Below are 24,173 nucleotides of genomic sequence, written 5' to 3' on the forward strand. Positions count from 1 at the left end.
AATATTCTATAAGAAACGAATGCCCATTGAATTTCCGCGCTTCTAAGATAAAAATATCGACAATTTAGTTGGACAAGTTTATATTTCTCTTATATTTACGTATTCGTTTGCTTTACGTTGGAAAGTATCTAAATAAGCATCTACCTGTTCTAAAAAAAGATCATATTCTCGTACTATTTGCGTTTATTTAATTTGCTTTTTTAATTTATCAATCTTCTTTCATTTAAATTCTCAAATTCGCTAATTTTATATTCATACGCAAGTATATTAATTTATGTAAAAAATAATATGCATATATGTATTAATTTTATAGAATCAAATTTATATATTATTTTGTATTGTGTGTGTTGTTCAAACATTTCATCGCTCACTAGAGCGATCGAACAGATCAAACGATTTCGTTCGATAAAAACTACCGTGACAAGTATCTCGTATCGAATGCTTGTTATCGGCTTTTGACGACGAACGGTTGGCTCATGTCCAGTAAAAAAAAAAATCAATCCCCTTTTCTCGATCTTTGTCAATCGATTAATTGGCGGAGGAAAGTTAATTGGCCGATCATCGTTGTCGTCGCCAAACTTCGAGCGACGTAGATATGATTGCGCTGCTCTCTGCATGAAAGCAAATGACCCGACCACCACGTAAACTTCGACTAATTGCAGCGTATCATTAATTTGCTTGGACCGGCCAATTAACGCTTTGTGGAGAGGTCGGGTGTCTTCCTGCTATCTATTCTTCCTTCGGGCTCGTTTATGTGCCCGTTGATTGCGGCCAGAGCGGCCGATTTCCCCGCCCTATGGCGAATTATCGCGACAATGTAAATTGGATTCGCGCCGATCGCATCATTCTCTCGCGATTGTTACACAAATGGAATTTTAAGGTTCACCAATTTTTTTTTTTTTTTTTTTTTAACGGGTCGTTAGATACGAAATGTCATGCTCCCAAAAATTTCAAAACTTTAAGTTCTCTTTTAAAGCAAATGTAATTTTGCTGATAAAGTGTTATAAATCATGTTAAAAGTGACATAGATTCTTGAGAGAAAATTGATAATTTATATATAACATTACTCTAATTTTATTAAAGTCATCTATATATTGTAGAAATAATTCGTATAGTATAAATTTTATGTATAGAAATATGTATAGAAAAATTAACAAATGAGAGAAAAACAAAGATACTAGCATATAAAATTATATAATATTATATAAATTATCTATAAATTATATTTTAACATTTACGATATTCCTATATGATACTGAGAAAACATGCTTTTGATTTTTAACCTTTTCCTTTAAATTTATTATACCTATAACGAATATTCTTAATTGAACAATTTTAAGCATTTGCCTCGAGTTTTTCGAAATTTCCTAAGCTTTTTGTAATTAACCTGATTTTTGTCGATTTCACGGTTTTCTAGATACGGTTTTCGCGGAAATTCTATCACATACATTTTGATCTAGTTCGTTAGTGCGATTGTTGCGGTTCCCATTTCGAACGATTCGAGCGTGATATGCGACACTGAAAAAGACCACGATTTTCCGCACATCTCTTGTCTTGCTCTGTTGTAAACGCATCGATCAACCGCGATATATCGTCAAAATGTTGCGCATTCGATACTAAATTGGCCTTCATAATGAAGTAATTTCGTTTATCTGTCGCATAATACTAAATATTATTAATTTGTTCGAGAATATGCTTTGCAAAAATAAAATAACTGAATTTTACATCGACAAGAAAAAAAGGTATTGAAGGAATAACGAGCTGACCGAAATCCGATGGGTTTGAAAGCGTTTAACGTAGCCCGTAATGTGGTCGATTTTCCAGACTTCAGCTTCGCGTTGATTCATATCTTCGAAAAGAGGTAGATCGATTCTATTTCCGGCCTTGAGTGATTCCATTAAAAACGGAACTCAATGCGACGATAGCAGAAAAGTCGAATCTGTTAATAGCATATATGTAGATCTATATTTAGAAGCGTGTGTGTGGACGAATATGTACAGAATAATTTTTCGAATTGGAAATATTTTCAACGAGAATACGACATATCTAATAGAATTCAGCCTTATTAAAATAAATATATGATTCAGTTCAGAAAAATTGAAAAAGAAGTTTTTCACATTATAGCTTTGTGAATAAAATTAGACCATGGCTGTAAATCAATTTAAGCAGGTTGGCATGCCGGAACGCAATGCCGAATATGTAAATCACTTCTCAAGTTTCATGGCAGAGATTTCAATGACATAGATCACGCAGAATCAGAGGGACGCGTTATCGGGCAAACACCTGCTTCCACTAGATACGTAGCATGGTATATAGCTAAAGCGTGTGCATAATGCATTCGGATTCTAAGCGAGTGTGATGTGATCCTTGAATCATTCTCTAACAAACGAATATTATGGAAAGAAGAAACAGATACATAGATATGTGAGATACGGAAAATATTCTTCTTCCGTAAACATAGTTATAGTATGTTATTCAATTGCCGTTCCACTGAAACTTTATAAAAACATATTATTAAACGTATTTTTCTGTGCATGCCGCTACTGTTACATGTAGAGAATTATATTACATTTATAAAATTTATAATAAAATTTTATGCTCATTTTAAATTGTTCATAATTTGTCAGGATGTACTTAATTCGGAACATTTTATATGTATATCGTATATTCTGATTCTTCAAACATTTTCTGCATTTTATGCAACGTATAATTTCTAAAGATTATAGCAATAAATAAATTATATAAATATTAATATTAATTTATATTAAATATTATAAATATATATATATATATATATATATATATATATATATATATCATCGTAAAAGAAAAACCAACAGTGATGTCGCGAAAATAAATTAGCTGATACGTGTATGTGAAAAAATTTAATCTTCATCGCATGTATTTTCACACAGCTGAGCGCATTTTTTACAAAATTATTACAAACTTCATATTAAAGTTTCTACATGCTATATATCTGTTTTATATACGGCAGCTATAACTCGAAGCGCTCAAAATTAGCCTGACAACGATATTGTAAATTATGCTGCCATATTGCGTAACATTTGTTTTCCGCTTGTATTTACTTCTCGCTGGAAAAATATACTACTTGCTGTTTAAACGAAGCACGTGCGTACTACATCTAGATAGCAGGTGGTTCGGCCTTTATTGTCGCGATAAGAAAGAAAGATCGCGCTTTAAAAGTTTCGTTGCTCCGAACACTCTCGAGCCTTCTAAGTCTAGATTGCAACGTCGCGGATTCCGGAATTATATACAGCGCGTGATTTAACGCGGATCTGTTTACGTACACTAACGAGAAGTGAACATGATAAATCATACTGGATTATTGCCAGCAAGGTTTGTTTACTGATTGTTATCTATGATATATGTCTCACAAATAGGAACAATATTAGCAAGAATAGAACTCCCTCATAATTCCATCATAATTCCAATAAGGATATAATAATTATTAAATTTATATTTAGTTATTATATATTAGTTATTATCATATATTATTATATTTAGTTATTAAATTTATATTTAGTTATTATTGACAAATGCTAATATTTTTTATATTTTAGCTTTGTTAATTTTTCTATTTTTAATATACAGAAAAGATTCTACGTTAACGTCACATCTCTTTTTATTATGCGAGAAGAATGTGGTTCTATTTGCCTTTTTTTATTAGTAACACTCCGTTTATTTTCCAATTGTTCCAAGACTGCCAGGTATCATAAAGATAGCTGTGTCATCGTATCGTAGTAACGCGAGCCGATAATGCAGCTATGTTATATATACAGTTAGCGTGAAACGTATTGACTTATAGCATTGGCATGAATAGAAGTACAATAACTACGAAGGCCCTGATGCATTGTGATTATTTCGTAATGGCAACAATAATGTTTCTGCAAATGGAACAGTACATACGGTACTACGTTAATCGATGTTAGCCGCACTGCATATATATATATATATATATATATATATATATATATATATATATTGCGGCATTATCGAAATAAAGATATAAAGTATAAAAGTAACGATATAGTTGTATTTCAGCAAGGAATAAACAGATGCTTTTTGATTGCTGTAAATTCATTGCAAATTGTTCGAGCAGCGAATTAAAATGTGACAACCCGTCCTTCGAAAACAAAGACAGAAAAAAAAAAAACAACGCAATATGTCGATCGAGAATTACAACGTTGCACGTGGAAAAAAGCGAAACACGTTGAGGTATTTCCGTTCCATGATGGAAATTTTCAAATCACTGGTCCTTTGTCGTGTGTCGCTCGTGTTACGCATATTCGGCGTGATTGCGCGATATAAAGGTGCAGAAGACGATTTACATACGCGATATTTATGGTTTAGCCGCGTCTTTTCTAAGCGGATATTGATTCGATCTCGAGTCGGGGCGTGAGAAATTAATCGATGCAAAGTTGCATTTTATTTGCCACTGTCCCGATAAAAATGCGATGCGCGCGCGATGCAACAACGAGTGGAAAAAGCACGCTTTAGTCAGACACAGACAAGTACGATCCAGGATGAAACGTCTGTATCTAATAAACACAAGGCGCAATAATTACACGAATATTATAATCAACAGAATTAGAAACAGAATATTATATTATGAATATAATTTAAATAAAGAGAAATTCTTTAAACCATTTAATTATTACGTAAAAATTGCGAAGAATAATTTGTTTAATGAAACAGTGCATACTTGTTTAATTATACACAGTAACGTCAATTTAACTCCAGCATACACATAATTGTTTGCAACGTATACGTAAAACGCTACAGGAATTTAAATTTTCTCATGTAAAATTAATTTATAGGGACATTTTAGCGAAACAATTACTTGAATACTGATGACTACACACGGCGATTCGATCGATACAGCACAAAATTAATTTCCTGATGGTTTCGCTTTACGTGATTACATGATCAATCTATTGTGAAACATTCGTTGGCTTTGATACGCCGAAAATCGGTAGGGATATTCGCCTGGATCTAAAATTACACCGCACGCGCGCGGCCTTATCGCGGATCAAATTGATTTTCGGCCTTCCACGAGCGCGGATGTGAGCGCGCTCAGAACGCGTCAAAGCTGAAGCTAATGAAAAGCGTGATATAACCAGCGATGTTAATGAAATTCGTGGAATAATATGCGCGCCTACGTTGCCTTCGACTGAATCCAGCTCAGATTTAATTGCTAATATACGTAATTGATTTACTTTTGATCCATGTGTCAAGGAGAGAACCGCGATCGCGACCGCGCGGGTACTCTGCTTTCATTATCGACGTGCACCCACTACGTAGATTTTTGCATTAAAGCTTCGTTGATTATTTAGCGAAGCCACGTGGCGTGTTCTTTGGAAATGATGTAAAATTAATTTTCCCATCGCCGCGACATATAGGCGCGATTCCATTAGCCTTCATTACGGAATCCATCTATTATAAGATCAGCTTCGATCTCGATACTGCCTATTCGTAGAAGATTTTGCCACGTGTAATCTTTTCTCGATTATTTCAAATCAGCATGTTTCTCCTGTCTATGGCGACTGCAGGAGAAATGATTGTATCCGCTGCAAGTTAATTAAGTCCACGAAGCGAGCGTTCATTAAATATATTGCTTCGCCCGTTGATATTTCCTTTGTTAAATTAAACACGGTCACTCTAAATATTATATTTAATTACGTTTCCACAAACGCACGAGGCGTGAGAAATGGTACTACTACATTCGTCGCTGAATGACTGCTGAAATTAATATTGCGTTCTATAGCACATCGGATTAATAATTAAGTCAACAAATTATATATTAATAACAGTCTTTTATTACTTCTAAATTAATGAAGCTAGTCAAGTTAATTGAGAGTTTATCATTAATATATAGACTCATTAATATATAGACTCTTATATAAGCGCGACTCTTATATATTTTAAATATCGTAGATTTATTCGCAGAAATATAAATTACTATCCATCTATCTATCTGATTGAATCTATGTCGTTTATACAGTATAATGGATATGTCTGTCGATTCGACGTTACCGCGAAAACCAACTTGACAAATCGTCGGATCTGCGTCTGCAATTAATTCGATGACAATCTGGCGCAGCTTTCGGGGAAGCGTCTCCCAAATCAGACTGTCGTGCGCCAAGCTCGTCATCATCTTTGATGAACCGCAAGTCCCGCTCTTGCGACGACGAAATCGGCCTGAAATCGCTCGCGGCATTCGATCTAACCGCAAACTGGATTAATCTTCGCTCCATTGCATTGCCACGCATTTCGCGAACTCACCGTGATCCGGGAGTGACGGAGACATTCAGACGTCATCGGAAGTCCTCATCGAGCGTCGGCATGTACGCACCAAACCGACGAGGAGCTCTGCTCAATTTAATAGCACCCGCGAACAATGGGCGGCTGACAAGAAGACCCGGACAGCTAGAGCGGCACGAATTATCAAAGCGAATGACAATTTGAGATACAGTAATTCGCGAATTGCGGAGTTGGCGGAGTTGATTGAATCGGGCGGTGATATTAGTTTCAACAGTCGAATTATGTATTCGAGAAATTTATACGCGCGATTATAGATTTATGTACGAGATGTAAAGATATACAAAGTATAAAAATGAGGACTAACATCATTTATTATTTTAAATTGGCAGAAGCTTTCTTAAAATCTCTCTCGTCTCTTCCGTATCGCTCGATATTTTCGGAAAGAATATCCTCGGGCTTTGTCGAGTACTCAACACGCGCGCGAGAATCGATTTAAAGAAGTTATATAGAGAACACATCGATCCCTGCTCTTCTCCTATCTCAGATGCAGTGTGGCATTGAATTTCGGGCTTATCCCGAAATACGACATACGTTCCTATTATACGCGAGTAGCCATAAATCTGGCTGATAGTATAAAATATGCGCCCAACGTAGACAAGGACCGGTAGAAGTGCCCGCGAATAATGGAGAAATATGGTCGATTATATCATATTCGTACTCAATATTTGGTAGGAGTAAATCTTTGTTTGGTCTGCCCGCGCGTCGGAAAATACCGCCGAATAATGACATTATAAATCACACCTACTTACGAATACAATTTTTTTATAAAGTTGTTTTATAATATTTTACATAAAATTATCTATCGTTTTCTTAAATATTTAACGACATAATAATATTTAAATAATAAATGAATTTGAATAATGAATATTTTTATGATATTTGCGGGGAAAAAGATATTTGTAAAAAAAATATGAGAAGAGAAATATCTTTTAAATATTGAATTAAATCAGGAACATTAAGAATAGCTCTTTATATAACGTTCTATATTTCTACTTTTCTTAAAATGATTTTCAACATTTGAAAGAGAATCAAAGAAGAATCAAAATTCGGCGGTTTAATCCGGGTGTCAACGACAATTAGTCACCGTCAAGAGTTCATGTCTGGCTTAATAAGTTGAATGAGAAAGCCAGTACGTAGCCTAAAGCTTTAAAGCTCAGACTACGTTGACAGAATAATTTTCTCGTCGGATGAATCTGTGCACCTTCGTGCTCAATGCCACGAAAGTAAACATGTGGATGGCTGATTATAATCTAATATTTGAGTTATATGAATTTTTGAATTCATACATATAATAATTACATATTCTTCTCTCTTATCTGTTCATGTCACAACGATATATATTCAAGTATTCTATTTCAAAATTTTAAAAAATATTTTGAAACGATTTCCAACTAAAAATTAAAAAATATAAGACAATTGAAGTCGCATTGAAGTCGTTGTTGAATCTTCAAGTGATTTGAGAACTTAGCGACGTAAGAAGTAGCGCGTTGTATTTTCTTTTTCTTGAAGTAACGAATAAGAGAACGAACTGAAGAGGAAGGGATTTGTTTCGTCTTTCGTTAAATCCGATTGAGTATCGCAACTTGTTGGCGGGTACTTCGATTTTGCTGCACCGGTGGACATTTCAAATTTTTGCTTTCCTCTTCCTTGAGTCTAAGGTTAAAAAGAGTCTAGTTTGTTCACGGAAGGTACTTCTATCCTAGCTGGAAAACGTAATAACCACCTTTGCCCGATCTGCGAAATGGCACCTTCGCAATGCCTTCTATTTCATCGGCGGGAATGAGCTCCGCGCGATCTTCGATCGAACTTATTATCGAGTTACGTTTTTCAAATTTTTTTCCTTCCTCTGATCAAGAAAACGTAGATGAAATGAAGAAACAGTAAATTAATTCTTAATTTAAATGACAAAAAAAAATATTCGCGATTTTCAATTGATATTTTTAATAAAAAATTTTTGGAATATATGTATAAGAGTATACATATTTTGAAAATCAACAATGAAATATCGCGAGAAATATCTTTTGCAATTTGCTGCTCTTTTGACATATAACTTGGATTTGGTAGGAAGAAAGGGGTTCATTCATGATCCTAACACTAGCTTAGGTCTGTATAAGTGTTAGAACTTGAATTCCCAATTGTATCAAAATCACGATCTTGCCAGGAAATTAATTCAATTATCCGTTAATTGCCAAAAGCATCGGATACGTAGCGCGGCAGATATTGCAAGCGAACAATTTCTGAAACCATTATTTTCTTAGCGCCGCTCGTAAAAGCAAAATTTGCCGAAAGAAGCTCAAACAAAGGATCCCTTCTCAATGATACCGACAAGTAATAAGCGGATCGGCAGAGAAGGGATTTAAGAAAAAAAGAGTTTAATTCTAACGAACAAAAACTCTTTATAAATATATTATATAATATTTTCAATATTTATATTTTAAATAGAGAGAAAATATTTTAATTATACAAAGTAATTTGTAATCGATTTGATAATTAAATACAGGTCTCAGTGCTTTGTGCGACTTTGTTCGAAATTATAGAGTATATACATTCGCGTATAAAATATATACATTCGCGAATTCTATTAAAATTAATGAATATTCATTCAAAATACAAACGAATAATAGCATTCATATATATAATAAAAAAAGTTCATTGGATTATCGAGAGATATTATTAATAATTAAAAAGGGTATTATATACTTTGAGATGGACTTCGTTTCACGTTGGTTTTGCACTTTTTCTATCCTGTTCAATCATTAGAAATCTGATAATTTTCTGTTAGGAAAAAAGAGAACATATCTATGCGATTTTTAATAATTATCATTGATAGCAGATGTAATTTTTATTATTCTCTTTGACTTTGGTATCTCTGATTATTCTCTGTATTATGTGTCTTCTCATAGAAAATGTTCTCGATTCCCTTTCTCTATAAGTTTTCACGAATATTAACAGAACATTATTCAAAAGCTGATATTTATAGGAAATTAAGTTATAATTATCTTTAATTTATAATAAAGTGCGGAAATGAAACATTTTGATGATCTTAAGTCAATTATTATAAATGCAATTATCTTTAAGAATAGAATTATTAGAAATAAATTTGATTAATGAAGACTTACAATAATCTTCAGGGACATTTTCCGAATTAAAGCAATATAGACTCATAACTATGCTCGCGTAAATTGTGCCATGATACCAATTACCGTTTTGACCCTTTTATTTAATCGAAAGTTGGCTGAAATTTGTGTCAGGGTAAATTGAAATCGTTTTCCTTTGACGCTTTCGCACCGATAGAGTTACACGCAATGTTTTATTACATTGCTGCGTATCTCGTATCTTTCTGTGCAATTTGGTTTTCTCGTTTGTTATAACGTGAGAATTCGTTCCAAACTCGTTTTCGTGCAATGGCGTTTCGTATTGCGTATTTCACGTAGAAGAAAATACGAATTTTATGTCAGTCGATTTTTCCATCAATTGTTGTATGATTTATAATTTTTTCCTTGTCACAGTATTATATAACTATGATATTTAAAAGCTACTTGTTTAAAAAATTATATCAATTCCAAAAATATGAAATTAAAAAATTATATTAATTTAAAAAAAAAATATAAGTAAAATAAATTTTAATTGTAAAGCAAGCGTAAAGTTTTCTTTTATTAAAAAAAAATTAATAATAAATCAGATATATTCCTGATTGCCTTTCCTGATATTTCAATTGTTAAATATATAATTATTTAAAATATAAGATTATCCAATGCTGTAAAAGTCTATTTCGGATAAATTTATAATATTTCAGATAAATAATTTTACAGAAAGATAAACTCTGCTATGTTTTGGCGTGATTTTGCAACAAAGGAATAGTTTGTTTCACCTTCCAACGCGCCAGCAAACAACTAACAATAGAACTTTACAATCTTTGAGAGGGAGCTACATTTCAAATCTATAGTTATACTCTTTGTGACAGCACTTCAAAGCGTTGCGGTAACAACGCGACCGCGATTCTCCAGATGGAAACGAAAATGGATTTAGTTAATCCGATTGACGGTCCACCAGAACCGCTGGCTTGCGTGTTTTAACGATCGTCGAAAATTTGCAACTACTCACGAGGAAAACCACAGAAACGCGGAATTAGACTCTCCACAACATGCCGCGGACCTTAAATATGGTCAATTCTATTTTAAAGAATACATTTTAATACATTAAATATACATCACGTTTAAGAGATTGAGTGCACACTTTTAGAAAGCGATCAATGTTTTAAAAATTTAGCACTCGGAATTCACTTTTAAAAAAGACATGTAAATTCGATACTCGCAAGTATTGTTGCTTCTTTTCACATGTATTCCATTTTATTTTGTACAATAAATATAAAGTGTATGGAATTTCTAATTTATTAAAAAAAAGTGTAGCATATATATTGTATGTAATTTCTAAAATTTTTTATAATTGGTTTTAATTTTTCTATAATTTAATTTCTAACTTAAATTATAGAAAAATTAATAATTTTGAATTTTAATTTCTTTACAATTTTTTTTATAATTAATTTTTACTTTTTAGTTTTCCCAAAAATTAATTTTATTTTATTATCTTTAAAAGATAATTTGAATTTAATTTTTAAAATTTGTTTAAAGATAAATTTTAATTTTATATTATTTATATTTTATTTTTTCTATATTTTAATAATCTTAGTATTTTTTAAATTTTTAGTAAGAATTTAATTTCTTAAGAATAGTAAGTTAAGATAGTCCTAACAGTCCCTACTTTTGCTGATTAAGCCAGCGGGAATCAGAAATTACCAAAATTTTATCAAGAACATGTCCTCAAGTATCCTACTCGCGTGCTCTACTTGGGTGTCTTAATAGAATACATTGCTTCCATGGGGCCAGTTGGACTTACCTTTCGTTGATCCTGACCATATTCATTCTGGCTACATTTAGCCAGAGATGTAACTTCGACCTTTATCGGAGATCAATGAAGAAAAAAGATTTCTTTCATTGCCGGCTAATTACTATCGCCGGTATATAAGCATAATTTTATGCTCGTTGAGGCATGAAAGTTTGTCATGCATTGTTTTAATTTAACTTTACTGTAATTTATTTGATGCCAAGTTATCAATCAAATTTAATAATTGATTGAAATACTACTATATTATTTTATAATAATATATAATATTATTTATAATAACATGTAACATGTAATTTATATTAAAAATAAAATATAAAATTAATAAAATATTTATGTGTCTTATATAATTTAATAAATCGATAATTTGGCTTTACATCAATTAAAGCAAAGCTTTTGTTGATATAATAACATAGATGAATGGGCTATAAAAAATTAGGATAAAACGGCGCAACATAAAAATAAGTGATTACTATTTCATATAATTATAAAATTATTAACGCCTTTTTCATTGAACAAATTATGTAAAATTTATTAATTGAAATATATATTTTATATTCTTTTCAAATTCTGGTTTTAATTTATATTTTAAAATATATATATATTAAAAAAAATCTACTAAAAGTTATTTGATTTAATATATTCTAGCCCATCCATTTTGAGACAACGGATCTATTTACAATCTACAATCTACACTCTACATTTGTTTCTACAATATCTATGGATCCGTTACCTCAAAATAAAATAAAATTTATCACTCACCGGCACTGATGCGCAACAGCGGAGATTTGGTCTTGAGGCTACGTTGTCTGTAACATACAAATATAAAATCCAAATTATAGCACCGTTCAAAATATAATTAATATTTTGTGTGGAATATTTTATATCTGATACGGACAATACTAAAAAGCTCTATATAAATATGGAACATTTTAAAAAAAATTTAAAAAATTTTTTTTTTTTTTATATAAATAGAAACTTTTATAGAATTTATGTAAAAGGCTTTCTTTTTAATTTTCTCTTATTTAATTCAAATAAAGAAATCAAATTAGTGTGCGTACGCGTATTTTTAACAACCGATATACAAATAATAAATACTCACCTTTGGGTTGCTCCGCCGGTGCAGGATGCCTCTCCTAGGCCTCTTCCTCCTCTCAGGCTGTCAGGATCGCTATGTTGGTCTGTAAAATATAAATAAAAGATGCGATTTGTAGCAGCTCTCAAAATAATTAATATTTCAAAAAAATTTTGCACGCATTGAATTTTATATTTGATACATACATATAATAATAAACGCATTAATAAAATAATTTTATAAATTTTGAAAAAAAAATTACTAATAACTCTGATAAACTCTCTTTTCTCTTAAAAGAGATGCGATGTAGTTGAAAATGTTTCGAAAAAATAAGTGATATATGCGTTATTATATATTATACGATAATTTACATTTCATACATTATTGAAGAAACGAAAAATCAACGAGCAATGTGTATATTTTGAAATTGATGGTAAATAGAAATAAATTATTTATCGCACATACCATTACTCCGTCCATCGTCAGATGCTTTTCCGAAGTTCATTTTCCTCTCTCGTTCCTTCACTGTATCCACTTACACTTACTCGCGAAAACAAAACGTTAATTACGATTAGTCGAATACATGACATTGCGGAACATTTTGCACGATTTTCCCAACCGCGGAACAATCGCACTTCCTCGATAAGGATTAATTATCACGATGCCGATTTATGTCATTTATCAAAAATTAATTGAGTGTTAATTTAATAATTATAGCAAATTATGCTTCAATATTAATCACGATCGCGTTTAGAGGAAGAATTCAATTACTATACGAAGCGTTTCGCACTACTACTTCAGTGCTCGAGTGTTGCTGTGCGAATGATAACAAGGCCATAATATGTAAACAATAGCGCGCTACAAGTCGCCAAGGCTAAACTTTATTATTAATAATATGTTACTGAAATATTTTACGTGCTATGAAGTATATTATATTATATGTACGCAAAATATTAAATTATATAAGTATTTTTAAATATAGATTAATTATTTATTAATTATAAAGCCTTACGATAAATTAATTACTTGATCCTGAGATTCGATTATTTAATTACGCGTTTCCGATGTGAATTAATATATTTAGATAGTTGAAGAGTCGAACGATAAAAAGTATAGGAAGAAATAATAATTTAACTTTAGATTATTTAATTTAAATCTTTAATAAATATTTAATTTAAATTTAAATTATATTTAAATAAATATTATTAAAGAAAGAATTATTGCTCACAAAGAGAGCAACAAAATGATAACTTAATATTTTGGACATCTATCATTACATTTTTCTTATTTAAATAAATAAAATAAAATTTAATTAAAATTTAAAAAAATACGCACTTTGAAATTAATTGTCACGATATAATTAACGTATGATATAACGTATGTAAAGGATAATTATTAATCATATTAATTATCAGTCAAATTATTTTTCGATAATTGACGCGATCGCGTTTGAAAAAGGAATTTAGCAGAGTTTCTCGTATTACTTTACTGTTCGAGTGTTGTCGCGCGAATGATAATAAAGCTGTAACACGTAAAACGTAAACAATAGCGCGCTAATGTTTACGCCGCCAAGGCCGTATACCATGTTATTGTACATTTCGCAGCCGAAACTGTTTTGCGTATTATGACGTATATATAAGCGGAATATTAAATTGTACAACTATTTTAAATTATAAATCATTGTTTTAATAAATGATTAATATATCACGGATCTTATCATTATGTTAATTACTTGGACTTGCAATTTGATTATTTTATTACGCGTTCTTAATTTAAATCATTTAATTCGTCGAAAAGAAACGATAAAGCATTGGACAAAATATAATTAGATTTTAAGGATTTTTAAAGAAATAATTATTGTTTATGACGGGAGAGAAAAATCGCCAAATAATTTACAATTTTGATTTCTGTCACTTTGATTCTTAATTACATGTGTATGTATCACGTGCGAAATACGAGATTTATTGTTGCAATAATTACGTATTATTTAAGATTATTTTACGTATTATTTATTATAAAAAATAATTATTTATTATATTTAAATTATTTACTGATATTCATCGCGATCGCGTTTAGGAATTTCTCTACTACTTTACTGTTCGAGGGTCGCCATGCGAATGATAAGCCATAAGTAATACGTCAACAATAGCGCGCCAATGTTTACATCGCGAAGGCCAAATACCATATTATTGATACTTTGATAGTTTAAATATTAAGTGTGTAATTTTTACTTAATTTATTTTGAAAAAGCGGGAAACTAGAATTAATATGTAAGTAATTATATACACATACACATAAAATATAGCGCGTAGCGCGCATTTATAGTATTCTAGTAAAGTTAAAAAATCAATTCTTATTTTCGTGCCTATCCTCACTTCAGCTTTAAGTTTCTTACGTTTGATTGAAATAAAATTATGGGAATTTTTGCATCTCATTTTGTGAAATGAGAATTAGCATATTAAATTTTTTCAATTATATTTTCTTTGCTTGAAAATTTATGAGAAACGTTGATATAAAATCAACATTAACAATATAATATTATCTGGTTCCTCAATTTAATTTAATTTTTTATTTATTTTAAAAAAGTTGATTTAATTTGACTTAATTTTTTGAAGTTATTTAAATTTATTATTAAATTTATTATTTAATAATATTTTTTAATTCATTATTTAATTATTATTTTTAATTATAATTTAAACAAAATTTCTACAGAATTTTAATCTGGATTATATAATCACAATCCATTCAATTAGCGCTAAGAGAAGATTGATTAGAATAAAATTCTATTTACTTTAGAAGATTTATAGCTTTTGAAGAAATTATATTATATACATATATATCTATATGGAAGATGATATTTATATAAACTCTCTCATTTGCGCGATCTCGGTACATTGAAATTCTCATCAATGCAGCGGGGAGTTGATTTTCCGAGCCACATTCCAAAAACGTACATCGACCCGCGAAAGATATTGAATGCCAACTATTCGCGGATAGTGCCCAGCGGCACGTAGTTTCATTTGTTAGCGATAGTTTGTAGCTTGTTAATATCTTACAGGTAGAACAATGAATCCCATCTATTATAACATGACCCCCGAAATGCCCGTGTTTCCGGATGGGCGTCTGTGCGGCTCTGGTGCATCCCGTATCCGAGTTTATATTCCAACGTCCGCCGTCCATCGTGTTTCGGTATGTGCCAGATGCTGAACGGATTTCACACGTTTAATATACCGAATTTCGGTTGGAAATTCTCGCGAATTATTCGCGGAATCCGATCGGTGCATAGAACACTAAACGCTTGCGCGTTTGGTGTTTTACGTGCGCATCGTGGTTTCCTAGTTTGTCGTCGGACGATGGCACTAATGACTTCGGCACTAGTTAGACCGGCACTTTGACGTGCGACAAATTTGTCGAACGTGCTAATCACCCATCGGGTGCGGCATTTCCCTCAAATTTCTTCAGCAACTCCACAAGAGTTCTCTATCCGATACTTAGTTAGCTAGTCTTTTAAACTAATATATCTTTATTTTTATTTCTTATTTTTGGAGTACTATTTTTTTTTTAACCGAAATTTGATTAGTTTAGAGATAATTTTAATTAAACCAGAAACGATTCAGAATGTTTGCCCCTCATTACAGAAAGATTTACAGAAATTTTAAATTAAAATATTGTAAGTACAGAAAGATTGAAAAGAGATCACCTAAATACAATCTTTTATATTTTAACAAAATTATAATAGATTTTACATTTTTGCTTTAAAATTGTGGAACTCAATTACTTAGAAATAATCCAGATTAAACCAGAAGTGACTCAGAATGTTTGGCCTTCATTACAAAATTTTAAATTAAAATATTGTAAGTACGGAAATAGTGAAAAGAGATATCACCTAAATGCAATTTTTTCCATAACAAAATTTTACAAAATTGTGATAGATTTTACACTTTTGCTTTGAAACTCTTGTAATTTGAGTAGCATGTTGATAAAACATATGTCTTTTCTGTACGAATTATATGTACAGATAGAATTTTTTGAATTGATTTCCACAATCATGCATTATCAAAAATTGTACACGGTCTCAGTAATAATTACAAAATTCCATTCTTTTCTTTTTGCAATTCATACATTTGTCGCTTTACATAATAAAACGCACGCGTGGCAAGTTTATTTTTGCCAGCTACATTTTAATTCACGCGCAACATAAATTGCTGAGACAAATCGTGAACAAATCTTGTACACGATTATTGTCTGCCGTGAATCTCGTAGAATTTCGTCGCGGAATTATTCACGGCAATACACCGCTGCTACCACCGTCGCGATCAGCACCGAATTAGAACGATTCAGTTCGACGGCAGATTTAGGATGGCTCGACCGACAATAATTACGCGGCGAAATCGAACAGCGAGTTTCGTACGCCAAAGTTATTTTCGATGTATAGCGCGATAGAAAATGATCGTCTAATTGGCAGCGTGATATCGGCGTCGATGTGGCACGATATACCCAAAGTAATCGATAACGCGTACGATACGCGTCCGCTTAATATTCATGATCCACACAATTTGTGTTGTCCATCTGAGCCAGCTAATTACGCGCTCGCTGAACTCGTAATGTCCCGATATTTTCATATATGCAAACTTGATCAAACAAAAACAAATTATCGTATTGTATTTTAATACAAAACTAGCATAAATTATACATATATTACTTATACAAAATTTTTTTTTCATTTTTGCTATTTTTTTTTTGACATTGTATATTTGAATATAAAAAATATTTACATATATATATATATATATATATATATATATATATATATATATATGTAAATATAATATAATATGAATAATAAAATATAATATAAATAGAATAAAATAGAATATAAAAAATATATATTTACATATATATATATATATATATATATATATATATATATATCTTTTATTAAAATATTTCTATGTAAAGAATATACACAATTTTTACACATATTTTTATCTATAAGCATTAGAGTGAAGTCATTATCACGCAAAGTCGCTTCGATGGTGACCCCATTAAGAAGCCATCGCCTTTAAAATCTACGCTTGAAATTGGATTCGACATTTCTCCAAGTTCCATCGCGCAATTTCTACGATCTTCGCGCGTTCCACGACATATTTCCGGATCGTCGCTTCCGTTTTCCTTGGTAAAACTCCACTCGAGAAATTGTAATCGAGAAATTTAGAGGTTGGACAAGGTCGATCTGCATATAGAAATTATGTTCTTATAATTCTTCCACTTCAGGAAGATTCTGTTTTTTATTTGTAGTTTTAGAAATGTGAAAGTCTTTTAATCGTTATTTTATTTCTCGATTATAATATACATTTTTATTAATTAGATTGATCTGAAATTATTAAAATAAATTTATTGAATTTAATATATGTATTAAAATATATGTAGAAATATCAATAATTTTATTATAATAATGAAATATTGATATAATAAATATTTTTAATAAAAATTATTAATATTATTTAATATTATTATAATCATTCCACCTTTGATTTTACATAAAAAACTAAAATTTCAATTTGATATGAATTTTAGTACGCGAAATATATATCTTATGTGAATGCGAAGCTTTTATGAAATAAAGCGAGATCCCTAAAACCATCCCTCATTTACGCCGCACATCTCTTTGTGCCTTCAGGCGAGTAAGAAACTCTTACCCTTCGTCCATCACGCTCGTACACGAGTTGATTCGTTTGAAGGAAGATGCGTTATTCAAATGATGAAACGTGTCTGCTCTGGCAAAGCCGAACGTAGCGTAGTCGGAACTTTTTCCGTTAAGTTATTTGAGAGAAATTTTTGAAAAGTCGTGCCCTTTTCTTTTAAGAAGAAATCAAAATATATAGATACGTAAATGGTATCTATGCCCTTTTCTTTTAATTTCGAAATCAAAAAGTTGGCAGAGCTATTTTGCGATACGCGAATTTTAAAGCAAATTAACGTTTAATTGAAAAAAAAATATTATTTTACCTTCATATCGATATGCATCCTTCATTTTCAGAATTTAAATTTAATCACATTTTTATAAATCTTGCTAAAATGATTGAACTGATGCATTAATTTTTATAAAAAAAACTGTAATAATTCAGAATTGAGTTGATTGATACGATTTGTCAAAGAAGTGATATAAAAGGCTATTGTTATGAGACATGATGTGCAATAGATATGAATCATGTGTTCAACAAGGATGAAATAGCAATTTATTTCGCATAGTTCCGTGACAATTCCATCGTAATTTGAATTGCGCAGTCGACAATTCGATAATTAACAACCTTCTTCGAGGCATACCAACCATTGCAATTAATTCTCAGCTTCGGTATTTCATTTGCAAACATCTGTGCCGTTATCCGAAAGCCAAGAAGCTCCTCGGAAATACGAATAATTAAGCTCCATTCTGCTCAATTTGTCTACATAGATATATTTCCAATATATTTACATGTATAAGAATATATACTCGTATTTTTATACTTATGTATCATTACGATTTATATGTGACTTATCTACGATATAGACGCATACATCTCAATGCTGATAAAATTTCGTTGCATATCCCAGAATGCAAGATGGAAAAATTTAATAAAACCACAATATAAACCATAATAAATATATTATTCTAGTCTAATAAAAGAAAATTAGAAAACACTAGTTGTTTTTATTATAATTCTATAAATGAAAAAAATGTTATTTTATGATATAAAAATGATCTGCAGCAAGTAGAATATTTGTTTTCAAAAAGCAAGAAACTTGAGATATATCTTTTATACAAAACAATTGTACGACTTATTATTTATTATAGAGAAAAGTTACAAAATGATTAAAATTATGTCACATTTGAAACTTGATTCCATCCGGCACTATCGATTACAGGGAGTCGATTATAATTACGCGGGAATTGTTATCTACTGTCTATAATGTCTTCTCTCGTGCAATCTCAAGTCTATTTGACAGAATTTTCACCGAAATCCACGTCGAGGTTCTCCCTTATCGCCGAGCAAAAATAACATTTCAAGGACAATTTTAGGTGCTTTTGCATTCGGCAGTAATCTTCGAAAGACGAAAATGGGTATGAATAAGAGTTAGAAAAAGAGATAGATGGAAAGGGAGACACAAGAGATAAGATAGAGAGAGGAGATAAAATAAAGAAGGAGGGTGGGGCGACAAAAAGCCACGAACATTTTTCGTCGTTGCTCGGTGAAGAAAATAGGGGAGCGAGGGAAAACAAGAGAGGGAAACCACAGGTTGTATCTTTTATGCGAACCATCCGTGGCATTCTTTTTCGCAGAAACGATGACAAAAGATTAGACATGGGAGAGATAGGGTGACGCGTCTCCCTGACGAAGAGACATTGTGAAAAATGATATAGCGGGGACGTTAAGGAACATCAACGTTAGAAAAAAGTAGCGAAAAAAAGTTTAGATCGGAATATACAATGTATTTTGTGCTGATTGTACTGGAATGGATTAAACTGGATTTTATAGCGAGATGTCATGCTTTTCACGATAACAGAATTTTTGATTAATCACATTATTAAACATATACAGTAATATGAAAAAATTCTATATTTTAAGCAGATTAAAATATATTTTCTTGTATGGTTTAATGTGTTTAAAATATATATATATCCAAAAATATAATATAAATATAATCATTTTATTTAAATTTATTTGAAATATCTGAATAATATAATTACAATAACAAATTAAGTCAAAATGAAATGTATATTTTTTTAATATGTTAAAATTACTTACAGCGATGTAAGATCAAAGAACGTTTCTCCGAGCGGAGCGGCATTATTGTGAATCGCGACTGCGGTTTATATTACTGCCAGCAGTACATTGAAATGGTTAATTCCCATATAATTCGAACGTCATTTGAATTTGAAAGCGGGCGATCATAATGGAGAAGCTTCAGTTCAAGAGATACGGATGATGGTTTTAGCTTAAAGTTTCGACGACTGCCGACATATATTCGCGCGCGCAAAACGTGACATTCGACACGAATATACGTATATATGCGCGTACATATACGAGGCGATATTATATTCGACGTCGGCGGAAGAGAACTTTGATGAAGTTCGGTCTGTAGTTGTACGTGGAGAAAGTTTCCAAAAAGCTATTGCGAAGTCAGTGAGTGTGGGTTATGCGCTAGAACGCTTAATGATTTTGCTTGATAATAATCAGAATTTCACCGAATTATAATTGAAACGCGCACAAAGCTCACGATGCAATCTTATTGCATGTATTGTGGATTTATCACTCTAGTCTATCTTACAATTAGAAATCGAGAACAGTAATAGTACAGCATTGAACGTTAATTAGAATTCAGTTGCTTGCAATGAAATTTGCGGTAAATTTGATAAATTTAACTCGTAATTATTTGATTATTTCAATGCCTATGTTTAAAGAGAGTGAGGGAAATAGACTTATACTGGATACTATTCTTAACCAAAATAAACATATATACACACACACACTGTTTTTAACCAAATAAACACACACGGAAAACAAACATTTAACAGGAGATTATAGAAAATAGATTTGAAACAAATTTTGAAATAAATTTTTATATAAAAAAAAAGAGAGATGAGTGTGTGATCTATTATAATTTAAATATATACACACATATTTAATGTACTATCTTGTTTTTTAAATAATATAAAATATATCCATACATAGTTTAGTTTTTAATTTCAAACGATTTAGCTCGATAAATATTTTTGAAGACAGTGATGAATCAATATGAAAACAGAAGAATTATTTAATTCGAGAACCTTTGTTGCGTTTAATTTCGTATGCTACCATCGAGTGGCATTCAAAAGAACGACTAACTGCTTTTGGAGATTCTCGATTTTCACTCCCTCGCCCGTTACTGCCGTTTGCATCACTAAAACAGCCCCGATAGTAACCCGCTGTTTATGCAAATTGTACGATGGTACATTTTTTCAATGAAAGGCGAAATTTACGGAATCGGATACGCGCGCAATGTTGCGTTTGCATTCGTAAATCGAATAAATTCGATTCATTAAGTACATTCCCCTTGCCTCGTTGTCAATAATTAAAGAATGTTTTAAGCAGGTAAAAAAATATAGTTTAAGTTAACTCTTTAGATCAACTAATCAATAATCTTGTCCTTTTACATTTAATTAGTGTCTGTTAAAAAAAATTAGTCGCATTTCCTATGTTTCTACAAGTCAAATTAATTAACACTGTCTCAACCTAAGATAAGGCTGTCAATGGTTAATTAATTCGGGTGTAGTTAATTGGGTCATCTCAGTAAATGTTATCGACCACACATATGCATTATGTTAGTTAAATTTCGCTAATGAGTTCAAACGGATATAAATTAAATATAATAAAGCCGTGAAATGACGCCATCATTCAAAATAGAGGAAATGAAACTGATTTTTTAAAAATGTTTTTACAAAATTACAGAGAACTACTTGATCAATAAAGTCAACAACAATAATAATATATAACTCGGAATTTAATCTAATGGATGGCTTAACAATACGAAAGTTTCCACTGTTGAATATATTTGTATTATCTACGCGCACCCATATGTGCTCCTCCATTAAGAGATTGATTCTGTCTAAACTCTGACGAGGTATTTATAGAAATTTGCCGGAAATTTGGGAAATTCGAGGCGAGAAGTATGGAACGTAGGATGCCTCGTGGATTCGCTCGCGGAATTGGGGGCTAAAAGGATAAAAGAGGCAAAATCCGCGCAGGCGAGGGCTGACGAGGGCGGAAGCTTGAGTCTCACATTAAACGCCCGAATATTCGGCAATGTCTCGGAGATATCTTGAAGATTTCCCGTCTCTGATCGCCCATATATCGCTTGACGTACGTAAAATCGATGACACGTGCGATAGAAACTCGCGAAACTTGAAAAGCAATAATCTCGATTTAGCACCGATATGACAGTTTCAATCGTCGAGATTTTATTAAAAATGTTTATTGTCTTCTCGACTGTATATAAAGTAGAAAATATTCATATGAGATTTACCCTGAAGATTATGTAGAAATATACTGTAATGATATAGCACGGGAAATTGTATTTTTATAGTCGACTGCAGTTTCATATATTTTTCTCTCTCTCTCTCTCTCTCTCTCTCTCTCTAAAAATTTTTAAAATATTTAAATATATAAAAAATTAATTAAAAAAATAAATATCTAATATTAAAATTATTATAATAAATTGTTATTAATAAATATCTAATATTAATAATATTCGAAAAATTATTTAATATTTTTGGAGAACCTTTAAGCACGGAATGTAGAAAAACTGTTAATGAAAATGAAGAAAGCTAATACTACAGATAATATTAAACTTTTGTATGGTAAACTGTATTATATCATGCATATTGCGTGTAACGAACCGTGTGCAATAAAATTCATCTAGGATTCACGCAGCCTCTCATCTTGCGGATGTCTCTCGTGATTTTAATGCAAAGGCGACTTAAAGCACTCGAAGTCAAGGTAGATGGGTCGTCTCTTTACCGGACGACATCCGCAAAACTTTCCTGCTTTTTTTTTTTCCAGAAACGGCTCTGCATATTTTCCGACATTTAAGCTTATCCAGCGGAGTTCTCGAGCGACGAAACGAGGAGGAGGCGAGAATGTACACCATAGCGCCGCAACGAATAACTTTCTTTTTTCCCCGCTCATCCGTCCGATTTCCCTTCGCCTTAGTCTTCCGTAGTAATTCCATGAATACTAAAGCGTCTCTTTCTTACTTTGTACTTGTATTTTCTCTTTGTGGCGGCGGGGATTCAGTTGGCTACGCATTGAACCGATTGGACTGGAAAGAAAAATGCACGTCTCTTCATCTTCTTGAAAAATGTGATAACGTTATTATATTTACTTTGAGATAGAAGGTGAACGATGGAATATGCATTGACTGATAATATCTTCTAGTAAAGATTTGCCCCATAATTATTTGAAGATAATACGCATATTTTATATTCTTTGAGAGATTATTTTATATAATAAAAAGTTGAATATTCTTCTGTCAAATATATGAAATTTTTTTTATTTTGAAATTGTTAATTTAGTTATAAAATATTTGAGCGATTTATTTAAAAGAATATTTTTTTCTCATTATTAGACATTTATGGAAACAAATAAAAAATTCGCAATTTAAAAACTGCAAAGTTCACTTTTATAACATCGTAATTAGCGAAATTGAGCAATGTGTTCGACCTGACCTCAGTTTTACCAGTTTCAAGGAAAAAAACAAAGACGAGGACAGAGGTTACATTGGGAAGTCGAGAATAGCGAAAGTTTCGTCTCAATTGGGTGAACGACGTTGACGCTTTCAGGCGACGCCGGAAATCGAGAGAACGTGGTCTGATAGCTTTTGTGTTCCTGTTCGATTTAACTTCAAAGACTAAGTTACGCGTTCACGTTGTTACAAAACTTTATCGCCGCAACAATAATATTTTTACGTTAGTGATAGTAAGTCTGTTAATTCCAGACGAATTCCCAGAAACTATATGTGATGCTCGAGTTTAATGATACGTGTGAATTGTGAATTAAGCTCAATAAATAAGACGCAGAATTGCCTTCTTCCATTATCCATTTTTTTTCGTAGATGATTTCGTAATATTAACAGAATTAAATTAAAATAATGTTCTATCTTAAAGAAAAGTATTTTATCAAAACAATGAAGTATCCAAATTCCATAAACTATGTACATATATGTATTTTTTAATTATGAAAACTAATAGATTTTTACATAAAAATACTTATTAAAATGAAAAGAGGGTTTGCTTTATTTTTGAAGTCGATTAATCCTTTTAAATAATGTGTATCCT

At 31.4% G+C, this 24,173-nt stretch overlaps 1 protein-coding gene across 1 annotated transcript in view; it reads left to right on the forward strand.

Moving 5' to 3' along the window:
- LOC126849955 (uncharacterized) overlaps positions 1 to 24,173 on the forward strand; it is a 131,678-nt gene that overhangs the window by 72,041 nt on the left and 35,464 nt on the right. The window lies entirely within an intron of this gene.

Source organism: Cataglyphis hispanica, chromosome 5 (genome assembly GCF_021464435.1).
Source record: "Cataglyphis hispanica isolate Lineage 1 chromosome 5, ULB_Chis1_1.0, whole genome shotgun sequence".
Lineage (NCBI taxonomy): Eukaryota > Metazoa > Arthropoda > Insecta > Hymenoptera > Formicidae > Cataglyphis > Cataglyphis hispanica.